Source organism: Lagopus muta, chromosome 4 (genome assembly GCF_023343835.1).
Source record: "Lagopus muta isolate bLagMut1 chromosome 4, bLagMut1 primary, whole genome shotgun sequence".
Lineage (NCBI taxonomy): Eukaryota > Metazoa > Chordata > Aves > Galliformes > Phasianidae > Lagopus > Lagopus muta.
In genome coordinates, this window is record NC_064436.1 from 19829188 (window position 1) to 19850824 (window position 21637).

At 43.4% G+C, this 21637-nt stretch overlaps 2 long non-coding RNA genes across 11 annotated transcripts in view; one reads left to right on the top strand and one right to left on the bottom strand.

Moving 5' to 3' along the window:
• LOC125692101 (uncharacterized) overlaps positions 1 to 21637 on the bottom strand; it is a 208112-nt gene that overhangs the window by 14674 nt on the left and 171801 nt on the right. The window lies entirely within an intron of this gene.
• On the top strand, positions 496 to 21617 carry LOC125692102 (uncharacterized). Of its 6 annotated transcripts, none has more exons than XR_007376457.1 (7): positions 496 to 5193; positions 5793 to 8941; positions 9058 to 9104; positions 11265 to 11469; positions 14534 to 14698; positions 15394 to 16462; positions 17008 to 21617. It is a non-coding gene; the product is annotated as an uncharacterized LOC125692102 (long non-coding RNA). The 6 variants fall into 6 exon arrangements; XR_007376458.1 differs by lacking the exon at positions 17008 to 21617 and adding an exon at positions 9372 to 9431 and having other exon boundaries at positions 15394 to 16950; XR_007376460.1 differs by lacking the exon at positions 17008 to 21617 and having other exon boundaries at positions 5793 to 6362; positions 8801 to 8941; positions 15394 to 16950.

Below are 21637 nucleotides of genomic sequence, written 5' to 3' on the forward strand. Positions count from 1 at the left end.
CTCATCTAGACTGCAGGCAGCCTAAAAAGCCTGTGCTTGAATCTACCTGCATCCCCCTCCTTGTATACAGGGATTATTTCACCTCTTTAGCATGGCTCCCCCCTGGCAACCTCAGTTCAGATGCTTGTCCCTGTGCAGTTAGTGCACGGCTTGTCCTGCTTCCCTCAGCCTTTACACCTGTTGATATTTAGGGGCAGTGTTTTGGGGCAAGCTTATTTTCCCCATCCATGAATGTTCCATTAGGCAATGAAATGGGAGAAAAGGAAGCCCTTGACTCATTTAGCATGGTTGGTACTCCCAACCCTGTCCCTGTGACAGCCCTTTTTGACCTGCCCTATCAGCACATTAGTGAAGTTATTTCAAGGTAGTCCCAGATGGAAAATGCCTTCACTGTCCCACTCAGTCCCAGAAATATCTCTGTTTGAGTCCCAGTCAGAAATATCTCATGAAATCAGTTCTTCATCCATCTAATGCAATATTTACTGATATTGCAGAGCGCTCATTTCTTAATCACCGTGCTGCAGGGCACCAAGCGCTGCACCTGGCAGTGGGAGGAGGTGAGCCATCGCACCAGATCCATCCTCAGACAGAGAAGTATTTTTTGAGACAGGGCTTCTATTCACAATAATGCTGACTGACATTAATTATCACTTAGAAACCCCTGTCAGCACTTCCATTTGGCATAGGAATGGTGCCAGGAGGCAGCTCCAGCAGTAGGAATTAACGCCCAGGTCCCCAGCGGCTGCTGCGGTGTTGTCCGCGACCGCACATTGGTGGCAGCAGCGCACGGTGTTGCCCTCCCCTTTCCAACCCCTGTCCTTCCAATCAGGTTTGCAGGCTCAAACCCTTGCTTCATGAGCACGCAGGGTGATTTATAATGGGCTTCAAGTGGGAGACGCTGGGATGGCAGTTGCGGCGCTCCCTGCAGCTGGCCAAGCTCCCTCCCCACACAGCGATCTGTGTGGCCGCACAGGAGGCACTTGCCCATTAAAATGCTGTCAGAGATCGTCTTTCCGACTTAAATCAAGGCTGTCGCTTTGGTAGGCGAGGGTTTTCGAGGTGTTTGTCTCTTCATTCGTTGGTTGTTTTTGTTTTTTTTTTATCCTGTCCTTTCCGTGTTGTTATTGCTTCCATTCCTTAAAGCACCGCAAATTGCAAGCCTGTGGCTTGCCGTGAAGGCATGCTGGTAAATGATTTATAGAGGGTCCTACAAATCATGTTGCACTGAGCGCAACCCCTTCCCCCACAGCAACAGCCATCATTTCAGTGCCGTTCAGCCTTCAAGGGAGCTAAGCTGTCCTTTCCCTGCTGAGATTTAGGAAGCCAAACAGCACAATGCAGCTAAAAGTGAGAGTAAACATGCCACAGTAACAGCCTGGCATTTAAGTTTCAGCAGGGCTTAAGGTGGCCTTGCTTATCAGTGGAATTGTGTTATGACACCAGCTGGCGTCCATATACAGTTTTGATGCTTTTACAGGCACAAAATAAAAGCCCAATATGTGAATAGGACTTTGCAGGCTTTTACAGAAAGAGCTTTCTTCTGGGGGCTACACATGCAGGCACTGCTCGAGCTGTCCCCTGTGCTCAGAAAAGCCTGCGTGAGGGCAAAAAGCTGCACGTGGCCCAAAGTGCCCCTTGTTCCCCACTATGGGGACAAAGGCATGGCACAGCCTTGACAAGTTTGTATACAGGCATACTTCCCTGAAAGCCATTTCTCTAAAGTCTTTGTAGTTTTGTTTTTTGTTTTTTGTTTTTAATCTCAAGCTCCTTTTCCTGCTTTACATCATGCTTTCCATTTTAGAGATGTCAGATGATCTGTGATAGAGTGACAGGATGTGCAGGAGCAGTGAGGAGACGAGGTCCATTTTAATGAGACTAACTCTACTGGGTAGTGCAGACCGTGCCTCGACAAGCCCTTGGATCTTGTTTCCTTTTGCAAAGCGTCTTAATGGCATAAAAGGATTTTTGCACAAATAAGGAAAGGCAATTCCCCAAACAGATTTCTTTCAGTGGCCACTGAAATGGAAAGCTGCCACCGAGAATTGCATGATCCTCTCTAAGAGGTAAGCACAATCAGAAATCAGTATTGCTTGGCTCCCAAAAATGGACTGAAATACTTTGGAATTAGCAGCGTGTTTGCTGGAGGCTCACCATTCACCCAGCAGGTCCTGCCTGCTGGCACTGAGGTGTAATGACACATAATATGGTCTGACCCAGCATTGCTTACCTATGACCCATTCCTGCAGGCAGCCTGGATGCAAAGCAGGAAGAGTGGGGACTTACAACGAGGTGCAAGGGAAATATGAGAAGGCCTCACGCTGTTCTCCTGCCTTTTGTTATTTTGTCAGCTGATCTTCCAAGCTGTTATTAGAATTTCAGGCAGGCTGGGGTCATGCTTCACACTGGCTACCAGCATCAGGTAAATACAAATGGACAACTAGTCCTGGTCAAAGTTGCAAGGAAGGGTTTCTATCAATGGTATATTTTCAACCTAGACACCGCTAGTTTAATATGTTCTGCAACATCTACAGAGAATCACTTTTATGGGATCTATTTTTTAAATCTTGCTTTCCAGGGAAGTACTTTTTTTTATCTAGTATTCTTTCCTAAGCTACTATTGGATCCCAGCACATGAATTCTAAGATTTTCTGGGCAATGTTGCGAAAAAGTGAGTAGATGAACAGAAGATGTAAAATAGTCCCAACTGCCTAAGAGTTAGGCCATCCACTCTGCCTGTTCTCTACTGAAATGCGCATTTGGGAATGGTCTGTTCAGGTCTGCAGGAAATCTTATTTAGTTATTTTTTAGTATTTTTAATATATATATATATTCTGATCTTAACTTGCATTTCTGACTACAGATGACTCCTGTATTTTTTTTTCAGGTAGGTCCAGAATATCACCCCAACTGTGATCTATTCTGGAGCTTTCTCTCTGTACATAAAAGTCAGATTTATATAAATAGATGCAGGAAATCCCATATAGCCAGTGATGAGAGGATGTTAACCAATTTTTAAAGGCCCGATCAGAACAACTACAGAGAAGAGGTCAATACTAACTGTTATTCCAAGTGTTAATCTTAACTCCAATAATACTGAATACTAAAACGGGTTCCCAGATAAGAATTGCAAATCTCGCATTTGAGAAGAAAGGAAGTGTGATCCTAGAAAACAGATGCAGAGCCCTCCAGATCTCTGCAAGCATCCAATCTTTACGCGTTTGATCGATAGCTTTAGCAGTGGGACAGATGTGTGATGTATTCACTTTCAGATCTTTCTAGGGAAGGGAACAAAACAGCATTAAAATCTCCCGCCGCTCATCAGTGAGTAGATGGCATTCTCCATGGGAGGAGCAGGAAGCCTGCCTTGTGGACAGCCATACCTACAGGTACCTTTTTAGATTATGGGAAAGGCAGGAAGGTGACAAAGCTCTGCTTTCCATTCACTGGGACAACTGGCAAGGCAAATGAACAGGGCAGGTGGGCATGCACCCAGAAACTGAGGAGTGCTGGGGGAACATCAATATCAAGATGATACCTGAGTTGATGAAGCTGTGATGGGCAGACCTGGCTCCCTCTCTTCTGACAGCTAGCATAGATAGCTTTTTCTGTTCTCTGTTGCACCTTTAGGGATCCCAACCATCACTAGCAGCAGCTTGGGGGCAAAAAAGCCCAGGGCCTTTGGGTACCACAGATCTCATCAATAGATCTTCAAACAGCAGGGAAATGCCAGAGGCCATATGACTTACAGTCAGTGGCAATTACTGTCCAGTGCCATGAAAATTGCTTGAAGAACAAGTTAGCAGCATCATAGCAACCGCCTGCTTATGGGTTCTTTGTGTCCCTCTCAGAGCCAACCAAAGCAGCCCCCAGGCTTCCATACAACATGATATGGAGGAAATTTCGGCGAAGCATCAAAAAAAGCCTGCCTGCATAGTGCACCTGGCACATCTTTGAAGCCCTGAAAGGAAGTCTCTGTGTTCTGGTATCACTTGAGCCTCCACAAAGGAGATGAAAAGGAGGAATAAAACATCTGAACAGCCCTATCTGGCCTGAGCTGCACACATGCATTACAGCAAAGATGGATTTCTTCTGGATCCTCCTGTGTATTCTCCTCCTTGGGGATGGCAGCGAGCATTTCAACACTCCAATTACAGGATGTTCATGTTAAACAGAGAAGGGGGACAGCCAGTTGGTGACAAACATTTAGGATATGGCATCAGAAGATCTGCACAACCTGCAGAAGGACCAACTGCAGTGATCATCATGGCCCCGCTCCCCACAAGTCTTTGCCATACATCAACTCCTAGCAGGCAGCCTCACCAGGGCTTAAATCCCCCCAGCTGCTGCAAAATGGGACCAGAGGCCCCAGCTTAGCTGCATCTCAGCCCCGAGCTCTGTGGCATGGGGCTGCACCAGGAGCACTGCTCATGCTGACCTTTGGAGTCTGCTTGAAAGCATCTGATGCTCATGGCTGAGAGACGGCACAGTCCTTTCCAACTTCATGGAGTTTTTGCCTTTGTTTTCTTCCCCACTCAAATGGAAATGAAAATGCAGGCTAAGAAAAATGGCATTAATAATACAAACTGGGGGCCCTTGGGAGAAAATTTCAGTTTTGGAAAGTCGCTACACTACATGGATGTGTCTTGCTATCAGAAGTTTACCTGGATTTTTTTGACTCTTCATGCATGCATGTATTTCTCTGCTGCCATGCATGGTCCTTTCTCCTTATTTAATTAGGGTACAATCATAAGCATATTCTTAAATTAGAAGAAATATATAAAGATTCATCCATTCAGCAGGCATTTTTTCTGGGAAAATACATGTTCTCCTTCAGGTACTGGCTTTCTTCAGTTTTGTTTCTCTATTTTTAATTTAAAGGAACTTCTCTTATGTTTTATTCACTTGTTTTCATTAGGTAAAAGAATGCCGTGGCATGAAAACCTGTCCTGAATGCACCGCCTGCTTGACAGATATATACAAAGACTTGAAACCTGAGAGGAAAAGCGGATGGTTGCAAGCAAAAAAAAAAAAAATCTAAACAAAAGAATGGAATTAAAGCCAGCACCGGGGCACGTATTAATACCATGCGGCTGTCATTGCCCGCACTGATTCCTAGGAGCGATGCAGAGCATTGTGCTCAGCAGGATAAGACTGACAGACCTCGAATATGAACCCCCACTGCCTTCTAAAGAGGTAGGGCCATCCTTCTTATCTCCGGATTGATCCTGACCAGTTTACTGCAAGAAGCTGCTGCTTGAATTTCAGATGTTGAGTGCTGGTATCTGCAATTGACCATGCACGGTAAATCACATGCTAATGTTGCTCTGTCTTGACTGGATGAGAATAAACATCATAATCAGGAAAAGGCCTTGGAGGAGCCACAGCAGCTTTAAATCTCTCAGGGAGCAGCGGCAGTTTTGGGAGAGGCGGCTGATAAAGCGGATTAGGGAGTTTTAGAAAATTTAAAACCCGCTCCTTTCTGGGCCACACAGGCTCTGCCCAGGGTGTCATCGCTGGGAAAATTAGGCTGCTGGGAAATTTATTGCCAGGGCACTTCATTTCCATTTCAATTTCTCCTGTTCCAGTTCCACATGTGTGCCCAGTCCAGGGCTGCGATCAGATCCTGCTCTCCTGCCTTAACCAGCACCAGCCCCAGGCATTGCCCATGCTCTCTTCATGGTGCTAAAGGCAACTGCAGGCTGGTCTTCCAGCCACTCGAGGAAAGGAAGGGCAGCCAGCAGGCCTTACAGGGGTCGTTTATTGCTCTTTTTGTCATATTCTCATCCTTACAGGATTTCCCATGGCCAGTAAGTTTTGCTCAGGAGCTCATCCCAGAAGAGGCAGGCACAAGGCAAGGACCCGGCATGCTGTGGCAGGCACCAGTGGGGCACTGCTGGGCTCTGCAGCTCCATTTTCCCCCCAGCCCAGGTGATATTAAGCAGCTCCCAGTGGGGCTGGAAAGTCTGAAGATGTCTGAGGAATGGAAGAATGGCAAACAATGAGATTGCTGGCGATAAAGCAATTCTGGAAAACGTTTGGATGAATTTTCTTCAGAAGATCCACTTCCCTGTCACCCCTGCCTCTCTGTGCTCTGCTGATGTTACCCTCTGTAACAAAGAGGTCACCAGAAGGAAGATGTGCAGGAAGGAGGACTGCTAGGTGGATATTCCTAAACATCCAGCACACCGCCAGGCACAGGGCAGGAACATGCTGCATTAGTTCTGGGCCTGAGCAGAGTTAGACAAAATAGCTTGAAAAATGGAATGTATTTCTTTGTGGAGGAGTCTCAGACCTAACACGGATGTCATGAATAGCTGAAATTATGTCTGAATTTGAGAAGAAAAAAACCAACTTCCTCTGAGGTGTGTCTTGCAACTGCAAATGAGGCATAACTTGAATAATCTTATCAACTATGATGAGCTGTTATTAGCATTTGAGTTACATTTCCCTTGAAAAGTCAGGAGGGGCTGCGGCCCCAGATTAGGGATCCCTCCTGACATGTAAATAGGTAGCACATATGGAAATGGAGTTGTCCCGAGTGTCACCACCTCGAGGTGAATGATAGCTAGAGGTGGAAGAGTGGAGAATAAATGTTACTGCAAGAAAAGCTGCTGAATTTCCTTTTGAGAGACTGATAATCCCGCAGGCTTCTACAGAAGCAGCTTTTGATTATCATTGCTGATGATATTAGAAGACATCTCTGGAGTCTGTCCTTTAAAAAATGTTTCCCTGGTGCTACTTGAAAACATATGGGTTGGGAACTGAAGTGAAAAACTGATGTTTTGCTAACTCTCTTGGCACGATGGAGGCTTAAAAATGATGTGCCTGATACCAGAGATGCATTTTTAACAGTAAATGAAAGCAGACTGGATAAAAATTCAAAATACTAGACTGGTAAATGCAGATGAAAGAGGGGCTGGTTAAAGGACCGGATGAGAAAAGGTGGATCAGTTTAGCTGGGCTGAACAGCAGAGCTATTTGAGTTGCTTCGACACCCTGAAGGTGCAGACACACACCTGCAACTTACAGAGGGAGCTGAGTAATCCAGGTCTAACAGTGCATGTCCAAATGCACCACTTTCCCAAGGGCTTCATCAAGTAACAAAATGGAGAAGCTCAGGCTGCTGCTCGTATGGTAACAGCTTGGATGGGGAAGGAACAGAAAGATGGAGCCAGGCTTCTTCAGTCTAGAATCTAATCCATGCCAGACAGTGGTCTGTAGATGGCTGCGGTATCTAACACAGGCACAGCACCTGGAGGGAAGTTCATGCCCCCCAATGGCTCTTATCCATAAAACTAAACCTATTTCCAGACAACATACGTTAATCCTTAGAAGATGTCGTGTACTGGAATAAGTGTGTCTTATACTGGACCTGGATGAGGTTAGTTTTGCTGATTCAATAGAATCAGAGAATCATTAAGGTTGGAAGAGACCTCCAAGATCATCCAGTACAACTGCCCACCTGCCACCACTATTCCCCCTTTAAACCATGTCCCTAAATACCACATGTACATGTTTCCTGAGCACCTCCAGGGACTGTGACTTCACCACCTCCCCAGGCAACCTATTCCAGCACCTGACCACTTTTTTGGAGAAGAAATTTTTCCTAACCTGAAAAGGCTGGATAGGTTATAAAGACCAACCAATCAAACACAAAAAAACATTATGCTGATGCCACTGTAATGTCTTCACTGTGAAAAATGCTGGCCATCAACAAGGGAAAAGCTAGACAGGCTTCATCCCATCAGCTCCACCAACTGTTAAAAAATGAATCTGTTGAAGTTGCTGCAGAAAAACTTCTGAAAAGAAGATACTTTGAAAAAGTGCTGAATCTGCAGAATCATTGCATCTCTTGGCTGGTCATGCATTTTCTGAGCCTCTGCCAATAATTACAGTTTCTGAAAACTTCTGAAAGCAAACAAGCATTCCCTTCCACGGCTTTCTGTTCCACCACTTTTGGGTCCATTAGTCAGTACATGCATACCCCCACAGTCAGGCGACCAGCAGATTGGTGCTACAAAACTGCTTTGCCTTCCAGAGTGTCAGGTGATGAAATTTAGGAGGCTTGGGTGTATTCATAAGATCAAATAGCCAACTGCTGACGAGCTAGGTATCCTGTGCTAGCATGGGAAGACTCACCACCTACTTAATTTCTGTAACCAGGTCTGATATTTCCCCAGGAAATGTTTAATAAAGATGCCAAAACATTTTATTATACCTGAATGCCCCTTAATAAAGATGCATTTTTGGTATATGGTGGTTACAGTGCCTGCTGAAGCTATAAAGTTCTGTGGCATCCTGAAGAAATGGTAGATCCTAAAGACAGCTTTTGCTCTTAGCCACAACCAATTAGCAGTATCTATTTCTGAGTTTTCCCCGGCCCTGTTTTAACAATCTCTAACTAGGAGCTTAACCTCTGTTCCAAAAACTGACGTGGGTAAAATGCACTTAACATTGCTCACAATTCTTACAACAGACAGAACAGGTTTTGCATATGGCTACACAGAGAAGTTCTATTTCAGTGATTTTAGGTGCCAGGATTTCTCCAGTTGTGACTCAATCCATGACTTCCCATTAAAAGAAGCCTTTATGCTTCTTCAACCAAGAGGCAGGTCACGTTCTAAGACAATTCAAACTATTTTATTCTAGCCTATGTCTAAATTGAACAATAAAAACTGTTATCCTTTATGACCACCAACCAATTAACTGACCTGGTGATAGGGAATTAAGTCAATCTTCTTCCTTTGAAACGACAGCTGAAATAGAGCAGTACAGTTCTTTGTCTCCTGTTTGAGAGCAGGAGAGGAGGAAGGATTGGAACAGGATGACCGACAGACAGAAATCTTGCCCTTGTTGCAACACCAAAATGCTTCCCATTAACTTCTGGATGCCGAGATCTCCCCATCATGTCACTCTTTCTGGGAAGCCTTCATAAAATCAGGTGAGCAAAGCATCATGCTTCTGCTGTGATTTACAATATTCCACAAACTGTTTATCTAAAAAAGCTCTTTGAGTATATTGTACCGCCTTTCACTTTCTTTTTCTGTCATCCCTCAGGATAAATGACAGTGGAGTGTGAGGAGTGCTCCCCAGCCCCATTGAAGGTGTGTGCCAGTGAACTTGTAATATATACATGGTCTGGTGGGAACAGATTAGGGGCATTCGGGTATAAAACGAGAAGCATATGAAGTGTCAGGGCTGTGGCAAATTCATCGGCATGGCAGACTGCAGCATCTCCATGAAAGATGGGAGATACAGCCTCAGAGCCAAGTGCCAGCTTGGCTACTGAGAAAGTTTTGCCTTTCGTACTGCTACAGGTAACTTTGTTACAGGAACTTAATTTAATTGACATACAGTTGTTTTCATTCCAGGATAATACCATCCAAGGTTACACAACTCAAGACAAAAACCACACATTTACATGGAAATAAGTAAGTCTGTATGAGGCATTATATTGGCATAATTATTCTTGTTTAAAATCATGCCTCATCTATTATGTTTCTTCCAGAGCATCCGATCTTTAGGTGTCTGTTGATTATGCAGCACTATGTGATAAGATCATTGTAGACAAGCATCAATGTGCGTTTACGTATTCTATAAAATCACAGACAGAAATCACCTCAACACACATGATTTCAACAAAGCATCTGAAAGCTAGTAAGATAGCAAGAAATAGACAAAAATATGCATCCATTTTGGTACCATTTGCCAGTCAGTGTAAATTATTTGCCAACAGAAATCTGACTTGAAAGGAGGAAAGATGGTTTTCCCTCCTTATCCCCCACCTGCCACAGCCATCACTGGACTCCCATTGAAAACAAAAAAGTTGTTTACAGCTATCCTTCCTTACCCAGCAGAGGTCGTTTGGCACAAAGTTTCTATTAATTGATAGAATTAATTAATTTCCATGGATGGCAAAAGATACAAACAAAAGCAAAAGAGCAAGACAGTCTCATGCAGATGAGGTTTCTATAGCAGCTGAACACTCCCCACTTTCACGGCACTGCTGTGCAAGTTCCCGATTGGGGCCTGTCGTTCTTCTTGATGATGGTGGCATTATTAATTGCCCACAGGGACGGATTTCAGAATGTCAGAAGAGTTAGGGCTGTAGTGTCAGAAAATAGGAATGTAAGCCATGCTAGCGAATGGACAGTTTTTTGAATGCGTTCATATATTTAAAATCTTTTTAAGGGATTGCATTGCAGGCTTCAAGTGCCCTAGCAAATCATTAGTGATAACAGGAAACCCAAGCAGAATTATAGCAGCTATTTCACCACAAACTTGGCCATCCAGCCCTGTAAAGAGAGTCCTTTCCACCTCTGAGTCATAAAAAATAAATATGTCACCTTCCCACCAATCCAGTGGGAAAGAGCGTGATCAGAGATGAAAAATGGAAGTGACCCATATTGGTGATATTTTTGGCTTGATATAGACTTAACAAAAAAATGGACAAATTCATAAAAGAAAGTTTCTTTAAGGGCTGTTCTCTCAGGAAGTTGGTGAGCTCCAAATTGTTGCAGGTTGGGAAAGTCCGTGGGGGGGACCATCCTTACACGCTCGTTCTGTTGCTCTGTCTGGGTACCCACTGTTGGCTGCTGTCAGCAGCTTCTGGACTCATGTTCCAGACAGTGACTTCAGAGGCAGATCCTAATTACAGATCTATTTTTAGATGCTCTAATTTTGGCAGGAAGCCAAAAGTTGTAATAAAACAGCTTTGGTATTATCTGTCATCTCCAGACATGGAAAAGAGCCATGAATTCAGCATGGGGGTAGATAATGTAGATATATTAGAATGCATTATTATCTACAGGGTTGCCTATTGCCAGTTTCATTTTTATTGCATGGCAAAGGTCAGCACCTTTCGGTAGCTCAGAGATCCCAAAGGATGACAAATTACCAAGAATTCCTCTATTCAGCATATATATGAAGCCATCATAAAAGAATATCAGCATGGTGCTAGCAGTCTCTGATCTACATTATATGCTTCTTTTGGCAACGAAGATGTGTCTGCCATTGACGGTGGGCAGATAGTAAGGGATGAAATTTAATACAGACAAAATGAAAGTACGGTGGCACCTTACTTGTTCTTCAGCTGAAATGTAGCTCAAGTTAACAAGATTCACAAGTCTCTGATTCCAACTGGAAAATGAGCTGCGTTTGGTTTTGGGAAATTGCAAGAACATTTTTGTTTCAGAATGTCTTACTATTATTCCTACAAAAACAGGTCCACTTGGACCTTTTTTTTTTTTTCCAATTAAAACCAGGAAGAAAATGGAATGAATGTTCAATAAATATGGAAAAAAATGGAATGTTTGGAGTAAGGATAAATGGGCTGTGCTTCCACAGCTCACTTTTCCAGGCACAATGCTCTCATGGCTGCCATATGTGACATGCTTTGTTGGATCCTTCAGGACAACTCAGTCTCAGCTAGAAGAGATTGCACCGAGCAACTTGGTTGGTGATGCTTAGGTGAGTAAATTATTATGTTAATGCCCCACTGCACTGGTTTATGATTGGTGTTCAGGTGCGTTTAAACTTTCTGGGATGTGCTTGAGAAGAACCTGTTTGTTCTAGTTCTGAAAACTCTGGAGTCTGGCGTATGAGGGGAAAACAAGGAAAGTTCCAGCACATGAGACAGAGTTCACATACTAGGAGCTTTCAGGGAAGGGCCCAAAACCTGTCATTTTGCCCCTAAGGTTTTATCCTGACTAGAGTACTGTTAGATCACCTCATTATTTCATCTCAAGCTATACCTCTTTGCAACCGTTAAGCCTTTTACTACTCATAAGGCTCTGGCCTCAGTGGTAACACATTAAAGCCAGCTGCCCACATGGATCCCTCATTCTGTAAAAGAGTTTCTAAAGTTTGTCACTTTCTAACTATGTTAAAGTCTCCTTGTTGTAGGATCAGAAAAGATGGCTAGAAATGCTCAACGGACCTTCCCTTTTGGCTCTCCTGCTTCCCCTCTAATCCATTTTCCGCCTTGCTCTGACAGAGTCTGAGATGGTTGCACTTCAGGCCACATTGCAAGACCCATCTATTATTCTGCCTTTTGCCAAAGAGACTGATTTGAAGGGGTGTGAATTTTTGTGAGGCTTAGGAAGTGTTGAATTGACTTTTCTGTCACTTTTGCTACATTTCCCTTTCCGTGGGTTACAGCACTGATGGAAATGTCCTTATAGTCTGTGATAGGCGCATTCTAGAAATAGCATGATAAATACATGGAAATGTTTTTAAAAATTAAGAATCTTCCACAAGTTTTAAAAATAAAGACACTATGTGTAATGGACCAAAAATAACCACAATGTTTTTATTTTGGGCAAAAGATACGCAGCGGGAAGGAAAACTCTGCAGTTTAATTTGCTCCTTGGTATTAGTTCTTACAGTATTTGCCAGTAACAGCAACATTATAATTTGTAGAATTAATTAATGATCTGGCATCTGATTTTGATTCATTAATGCTTAAGCCAGCTAAGTCTCAATTATCCTCTGGACTATTTATTCCTTAACAAGCTTTTAGCTAATGTGATTTTGAAAATATGAAAATAGGTCTTAGCTTGCCTTTAAGAAGTGGCAATATTTTAACGCTTCTATGTAAAAAAAAGAACCTTTTTTTTTTTTTTTTCATGCTACTATAGTTACATTCAAAATTAGACTCGGGGATTTTCAATGTATGCACTAAATATATATTATATTTATATGTACCTGGAACCTGACTTCAATTTAGACTTGATTAAAAAATGTACTGAATTGGAAACTGTGTAATAAAGGATGCCTAAATCATACTGACCCAGAATAGCTCACTCCGTCAGACAGTTAGCAAATAAGTGCACAAGCAAGCAGATGATACGAGAATTCAAAATTAATTTTATTCTCAGAGGATGCATAGACTAGCAGATAGCATCTGATTCTATCTGCAGAGGTGTAAATCCAGAGTAACGCCTTGGCTGAGGTCTCGTTACCCTGAATTTGATTGCTTATCCTGCAAATGATCAGAATTGGGCTCTTCAGTGCCCAAGGCTAGGTTAAAGCAGCTGAAACAGCCAGTGTTACTTCACAACATTTTTGTGATGCAACTGGAAGCCTCTACCAACTTCTACATATTAGTTACTTGTAACAAATCCATTTACCAAAGTAATTTTAACACTCTTGAAATTTTCTCCAAATGACTGGTATTTTTGAAAGTTCAGTCACCACATCCCTTTAGGAAAATCTCCCCGATGGAGTTATCTCTTGTGCTGCAAATGTATTATGATACATTCAGAGACTATGGCCATTGATTTGGGATTGTCAGGCACCAGTTTAAGAGCTCATTTGACCTCGTTTGGGAAAGTTGCTTCTACTGCTGGGCTCTGACATGATGTCTGTGCTTGCCATCATTGTACGCTGTCCCCACTCACATCAAAACAGAAATGCATCATTACGGAGATGAGTAAACAAATGAATCATAGATGTTTTATCCAAATAAACCAGCTCAGTTCATCGTTTCAGTCGCTGAGATTTGTTCTGAAGGTATCTTCCGAACCTTTCAGACATTACAGAGATGGTAGAAAATACAAAACTAAGCACTTAGTGTTACAGAACTTGAAATAACTCATCTGCTCCTGAAACCATTTTCCTAAGAAGACGTCTGATGACCTCTGACCACCGGAATTTGTGTGTAACACCATTGGCGTCTATGCAGTTCACTCTCACTTCACAATGCTGAGACACCACAGAATCACACAGAATCACAGAATCACCCGGGTTGGAAGGGACCCCAAGGATCATGTAGTTCCAACCCCCCTGCCTAGCAGGGCCACCAAACATACACATTCAGATCAGGTTGCCCAGGACCCCGTCCAACCTGGCCTTAAACACGTCCAAGGACGGGGCATCCACAACCTCCCTGGGCAGCCCGTTCCAGGGCCTAACCACTCTCCTAGTAAAGAACTTCCCCCTAACATCTAACCTAAATCTTCCCTCCTTCAACTTAAAACCATTTCCCCTAGTCCTGCTGTTGTCAGCCCTTTTGAAGAGTTTACTCCCCTCCTGGGTGTAGGTTCCCTTCAGGTATTGATAGGCTGCAATGAGGTCACCCCGCAGCCTTCTCTTCTCCAGGCTGAACAAGCCCAACTCCCTCAGCCTGTCCTCATAGGGGAGGTGCTCCAGCCCCCTGATCATCTTAGTCGCCCTCCTCTGGACCCTTTCCAAAATCTCTATGTCTTTCTTGTACTGAGGGCACCAGATAGAGCTTTCCCCACCCCTCTCACTAAGAAATCCGAGACAAACATCTGAACGTCTCTTCCTTCCCCCTTTTAGATCATTAAATTCAGCTCCTATCAGCCAAAGATGTGAGGTCAGTCCGTGACTGTACAGAGAGAGCTGAGAGAGCTGTAATGCCGACTCCCCTTTCGCCTGAGGAGCTGTTAGCTCAGCCAGGTCCCAAATGGCTGCCCTGGATCTACAAAGTGGGGGCACAGCTCACATTCCCAGCTGTCTGTAGTTTTAAAAATCAGCTCCCTCTTACCAAGTTTAATACTCTGGCCCACAGAATCCATTCTGTGCTGCTTCGTGGACAGCCCTAAACCCTGCATACATGGTTGGTGCAGAACTGCGAAGTCACAAAACCAGCTACCAGAGACATACCTGAGGCAACAAAGAAATGAATTCATGTCCGGCTACTGAGGGAAAAGTGCCAGTTATTTGTGTAGTTATGGTAAGAGTACTTTCAGACTAAGCGGTAGGTTGAGGTGGTTAAGCTCGGGTTCTATGGCTAGGGCTGGAGGCACCATTCTTCTCAATTCCTTTGAGAAAAGGTTTGGGTTGAGAAACAAGAGCAGCCCTGCTCGCTTTTAATCATCTGAATGTGGAGGAAGGGGAGAAGGTGGAGGCTTGGTAAGAAAAATATGCAAAGCTTAAAAAGTTCCAGCTGCCGTTCTCTAATGGAGGCTTGGTTCCTCATGAACGGTGGAATAGTTAGGCCACCTGGTGGTAAATGGCAAGCCAACAACCTTTGCAATTTCTGAGGCACAATAAATACCCTGAGGAGCAGAGAGCACAGGGATCTGTCATAGGCTGGTGTGCAGCCACTGCTGGGAGATGGCTGCCAGCTGTGACCTCCCCCAGCTCAGGTGCAGTGCAGAACAGGGGGACCCTCCCCTGCTATAGCAGGGAGGGAGGCAAAGCAGAAAGCAATCCAAGGACATCTGAACCTAGGTAAGCTTTTTAGGGGTGAGAGGGGGGTGCTTTAGTGGCTGAGTGAGGAGCTCTGTCCCTAAATGCAGCACCAGGTTTATGCAGATAAATCAAGTGAGGCTGGTGGGAACGGTCAGTTATACTTTTAGTATTCCTATTTTAATGGAGTTCTACAATGTAGTTCTCACATCTATGTGTGTCACTTGTTTCTTCCAGTACAACTGCTGCCCAGAAGTACTGCAAAGTGTCAAATGTAAATGCAGAGTGCAGAGGAGATGTTGGTCCTACTGGCAGGGTCCTTCACAGCGCTCCCAAGTGCCAACATCTAAGAACCAAGCTGAACTGGACACCAGGGCAATGCCAAAGAGTGTTCACAGATGGGCACAGCACAGGCAAATGAATGCTAAAGAAAATCTGGTGGATGATGTGACTCTTCTTAACAAAGGAACTATTGTTTGTTTTGCCCAATTCTGCCCCCTGGAGCTTTCATCTGAGCCTTGGGAAAGCAAGCTGCCGTGTCCAGCACTTGCTCCTGGCTGCTCTCTCCTTGCTGTCCCTGCCTGGTTCCCTCAGTGCATTCTCCAACACTTGAAAATTCACCCGACTTGTGACTCACATTTTAATCTTATCCAAGTCACAATGTTTATTTCACAGGATGCCCAATTAAACAGTAATTCAGCCTGCTCTGGAGTTGTTTCCTTCCCATATGGTGATTGGTATAACCTGAATAATGTAGGATGCACAGAAGAAAAGGCAGAAAACAACTTCAGTGATACTGGGAGAGCAAGCTACAACTTCTTCCACTGAAGAAGAGTGGAAAAGAGCATGCACGGAAGTGTTAACATGGGTCATCATTTCTGATGCTCCCTGACTCCTAAGAAGAGGAGGGAAGGATTTCAGACTGGGTATCAGGAAAAACTTCTTCCTCTAAAAGAGTGGTCAGGAGAACAGGCTGCCCAGGGAGTCACAGTCCCTGGAGGCGTCCAAGAAACACGCAGATGTTGTACTGAGGGACATGGTTTAGTGGACAAGCATTGGTGATAGGTGGATGGTTGGACTGGATGATCTTGGAGGTCTTTTCCAACATTGGTGATTCTATGATTCCAAGATGGTGCTACCTGGGCATGCATAACAGAGTCCCCTTAAGCCTGGGGAGCAGGATCAGGAGTGAGGCTGCAGTTCACACTAAATGAAAGAAAATCCATGGCCCTGCTTTCCCTGTCCCACTTCTGCCCTCCACTGTAGCTACTGCAGGAATGCCTGTACCTTGCACCTTGCATCCAAGGTGAGTGCTGGAGCTCCACACTCTGTAAGGTGAGGAGCAAGGTCCTGACTTCACTAGCTGCATGCCAAAGTCGAGAAGTCCTAAAAACTTGAAGGGGTTTTTACAATGGCACAGACCTGCATGCTTCTTCAGGCCTTTCACGCTCACGCAGCAGGGCACTGCCCTGCTACCCACACAGACTTGCTCTTTTTGCTGTCTGCTCCTCCAGGTGCGATTGCAGCACTCATCTGCAGCACTCCAGGCTCACGCTGGAGGCGTGGAAATAGAGACAGCGTTCTTCCCAAAGAAATTTTCAATGTGCTTTACTGAGACTTTCTAAAAAAATATAGATTAATTGTGATAATTAAATTTCCCTCTGAGTGATTTCTTTGATAAATGGGTCTGGTTAGGACTTTCAATTAAGCACCAGGCCCTGCTGTGAAGTCAGACAGAGCTTCGTGTTTCAGGCATTTATTGCCTCATTTACACAGAGACAATATGAATTATTTCATGTTACGCTGTTTTCTTTATGTCCTTTTTTTTTTTTTTTTTTTTTTTTAACACAGGTATTAGAATTCCTATTAACCCTTCCATCAGGAGCCAATTAAAAAAAGATGGTCACCAATTTTTAATCATTTTGTGATGGTTTAATAAGCCTCCTGGAATCTCTCTTCTGTCCATACCGCAGCTCTCTGCTGCATAAACTCACTGGTTTGTTGCTGTGCAGTTTCTCACAGGCTCCCAGGTGGTGATAAAAGGATATGAAAATAACATCAAGTGGGGAAGAAAAGACATTGACCCCAAAGACTCTGTTATGACAAATGGTGGTAATATGCAACAATTTGGGGAACTTCTGTGTTTTTGCCTTGCCCAAAATTCGGAGTATATGTTCAGGACTGCCTGCAGAATTTCAGCTGCTGGGGGGCACTCCACCTTGAACGCTGCTGTGCTCTTAAAGTTATATCCCTGCACTGGAGCAGAGCTGCATGGCCATTTTGAGCATGGAATTAGTTAAGATACACAGTTTGTACCTTTTTACTATGAAACTGGGATTTTTAGCTTGTTTTTCTGGTTACTGGTATTGATGGTTACAGAACACCCATGTAATTGCCAAGCACTGTTTCTAGCCATGAAGAGCAAGCGGTCCAATAATTTAATAATGATAATTTAAAAAAAAACACAATCAAACAAAACTAATCCAAAAGAGGGTCTATTTTTACTACAGCATCCACATCTAGACACCAGCATTCATTGTCATTGATAACAGAGAAGAAAAAAGTCTCCTAGACTTAGGAAATGGTTTTAAATTTTTATGAGCTCTCTGTAATGCCATCCTCAGCTACTCTAGCTAAGATGAAATTGCAAGGTTTACCCACTGATGTGCTTTGAGAAATAAATCAGAAACTAATTGTCTGACATTAGAGAAGAACTTGTTTTTACCTCCTCCCACCCTACTCAACATAACTATTTCTGTTTCCTTTATACTGTGTAGTCAGTGTCAATGCATGTGATGAGAGCATATATGTTTATTATTACACTTGGATTGATCTTCATTTGACCCATGAAATTGATATGCTTCCTGTGTGAGAGTTAGTCAGAGACATACTTTAATTCTTATTAAACTAAACCTTTACCAGGGGGCAGGGAGATTTCAAGGGAGTCTCTGCCATGTAAAGAAATCATGCTGTCTTTCCATATATGAATCTAAGCACAGTCAGACCTCAGATTGTATAGAGCAAGAGATGTGAAATGAATTATGAGTACTGAGAGTTTGAATAATTGACGGAAATTTCGATGCAATTAATAAAAAGTAAAGGATGTGAACTCGTTGCTGATGAATTAGGGTCTGTGGATTGTTATGGCATGGTAAATCCAAACGTCAGCCACCCCCCCATTTTTCTCTGCTGTAAAGCAGCAAAGCCCGTGCTTCTAATGCAGATTTGTTATGCTCTGGCATATCTAATTTCTTAAACCAGAAAGACAAAGATGACTGATGCCAAAAAGTGGGAGGGTACATTTTAAAAATCCCAATGCTATTTTAAACGTGGGCTAAAATGAGACTATTGTGTGGTTAAAATTTATCTAGCATCCTCTCTGGTTGAGGCATATCTTGTCATATAGAGCAGTGCTGTTAAAGTAGTTCATGGGAATGATGTGCATGACTCCTCTTGCTAATGGGAGCTGTGTGCATAGAACAATTTAGCTGTTAGTGCTCTGAGGAGAACTTGAATAGCAGGGGCTTGGAGAGGAACAAAACAAAAAGAAAGCTGCTAAGGGCATTCTGAAAATACACTTGCTATTCTTTTTCTTCCCAAGCATTGCTGCGGTAAGCAACCGCTTCAAAATTCCTCTTTAAACAAGTGACATGAAAAGGAAAAGAGCATGACTTTGTATCAACAGCCATTCAGAACAGAGCGGGTCCCAAACTAACCTTGGGGGTAAGGAAGGCTGGTGGGGGGCAGGGTGCCGTGCAGCCGTTCCCTTTGGTTTGTTTCGCTTGGTTTGCCAGTAGTTTAGAGAAAGCATCCCTCATGGGAGCGTTCTGACCCAAATATCTGGGATGCTGTACAGAACACCGGCAGGCCAGGATTTCAGAAATACAACTGCCTACAGTAAGGCACCCAGCAAAGCACTTGAATATTCCACCCGGCTCCCCACCCCCAGGCGATGGGATTGCTTATGCATTTAAGGCTAGAGTGCTTAAGAGCTCCCTTATGTATAGGTTGGAGAACTTAGACATGGGTGCAGACCCGACCATGAGCTGTCTGCTATTGTAGAGCTTGGCCAGAGGGAGGCTTTCTGCATTTGATTGTTGTTTTTTTTTTTAATCACTTTGCTTGTTGAGGATTTTCCCAACCACGCTGTATGCAGCAAGCTGCCTTTAAATGCACTGCAAAGCACGATTCTGAACCTTTCCTGAACCTTTTAATTGTGGGGTAGGCTGCAGATACACAGGTTGTAACAGGGCTGTGTACAGCTCCTAAGGTTATGGCAAACACCTAGCAGACTAGAGAGCAGCTCCTTTTAAAGGCTCAGCTAATTGCCAACTCTCCATTATTTCCCAGTCAAGCCTACAAAAACCTGGGATATTAAAAATGCCAAAGAACATTATGGAAATCACCATCCTTTCCTAAATGATGCCATATACATTTCTTAATGAGTAAAAAGGTGGCTTCAGGTACCAGGATGGGATACAGAAATCCTGACTCCAATTCCTACTCCCACCAAAAGATGTATGTATGGCCCTGGGCAAGCTACTGACCATTCGGTTCCAAATCTGTAAAAGGCAATATACTTTTCTGCCTTTTGAGTCATGAGAGCCTAACATCCATTAGTAATTGTGAGACGCTCAAATGTTAATTCTTAAGTGCTTAGATACATCAGTAGAAGAATTTTCCAAAGAGATATTACTGAACAGATCTGTGCATTCTTTTTGGTAATATTCGTTATAATGTGTTGCTGTACATCTTTATTCCCAATGTTTTATTTATTACAAAGTACTAAAGGTTGGGTTTCCTTACAGGAATGGATTGACTTGGAGGAGTTCCACAGGGAGTGTAAATGTTTTCTATGTCAGAAGATTAATAACAGGAAAAAGAAAAAGCTAAGGCTTCCATTTGATTGAGACAATAAATAAATGCCTTCACTTTGGCTCCTGGTCTACCATCTAGTTATAAGATTCTTATGCTTGTTCAGTCTCATTCTTAACTGCCACACTTTCTGTTTTCTTCCACTTCTAGAACTGATGTACTAACTGCTGCCAAAAAAACCAACCAACTTTCCAAAGCACGTAACAAATATCGCTCCATATTTCCTGAATTGAATGTTACTGTGGGACAGCCTGTGACATCTACAGGAATGCCGACTTGCTATTGAGTTGTCAGGTCCTGCCCAGGTCTGACTACTAGTGACAGGAGAGAAAAGAATCCAAGCTACTGATACAGGGTTAGCTTAAAGATGAGGTCAGGCTGATAGACAGGAAAAAGTATTTAAATTCCTTTTGATGAAGCTGCGTGTTTCTCACATATATAAATCGGGGCTAAATGTTCTGACTACATTCCTGTATCTTGTGTTACAGATATCTACTACATCATCCTGTCCATTCCATTCCTCATCCTGGTTTCCGTTATGCTCACTGATGTGGTCTTCCTTCAGGGCTCTTTTTGTCTTTCATTAATAATCTCTAATCATTAATTACCTCTGTAACCCAGTAGAATGTCTCCATTTCCTTAATCACTACTCTGAAAGTGTTTCAGGAGCTCTCCGATTACAAGGCACTAAATAAAATGCAGGGTGTTATTGCCACTAAAACCTTCTGTGGTTTTTATACTGTTTCTATGAAGGCTGCTCCAAAAGTAATCCCTCCTATTTTATGACACTGGTCCATGAAGTTGAGGTTGAACCTTCTTGCCAGTATTCTGCTACATTTTGTTGCTGTGAAATAGATGGCAGCTGAGGGGCACTCTGACAGAATGGTGTTTGATATGGATATGTGCATGAACTGTAATTTAACTCCTCCCTACAGGAAAAAATGGCACCCACTGACATTTATTAATGCTTGCTGAACGTTTCTGGAGACCAAACAGTGAATGTGAGCACAGTGAGGTGTTGGGTGGTGCATTTCAGCTGTGGTGACAGCAACAGTGGGTCACCTCCACTAGTGCAGATTTGTACAAGCGTGGTATGCAGGCTCTTGTACATCACCAGCAAAAATACACAGCTAATGGTTGTGACTGTATTGAAAACTAGTGTTTTGTAGCTGAGAATTTGTTCTATCAAACTGTGTTATTGTGCCCTTTGTATCTGTTCCGGTTTACATGGAAATAAATAGAAGGCATTACTTTTGGAGCATCCTACTATATATCCCACTTGATACTTGTCCTGTTCATGCAGTACTTTGATGCAGAATTTGTAACACTGCACTCTGCTTTATTACTCCCAGTGATCCTTTTCTGTCCATTCTTGGCTGGTACCCTGAACCACAGAGGTGCAGTGTTGTACTGGTATCACTAAGGCACTTTAAGTCACTTTTCTGTAATTTGGACTCTGAGCTGATCCCAAAGATTGCTCACTTTATGAGCTATATCAGACTAAAGAGAGCTCTCTGTGGACAACTCTGCAATTCAGAGCCACACGGAGTCCCTTTGGAGTGTTCTGCAACGCAGCCAAGTCATACCCTCTCCTCTCCCCAGCAGG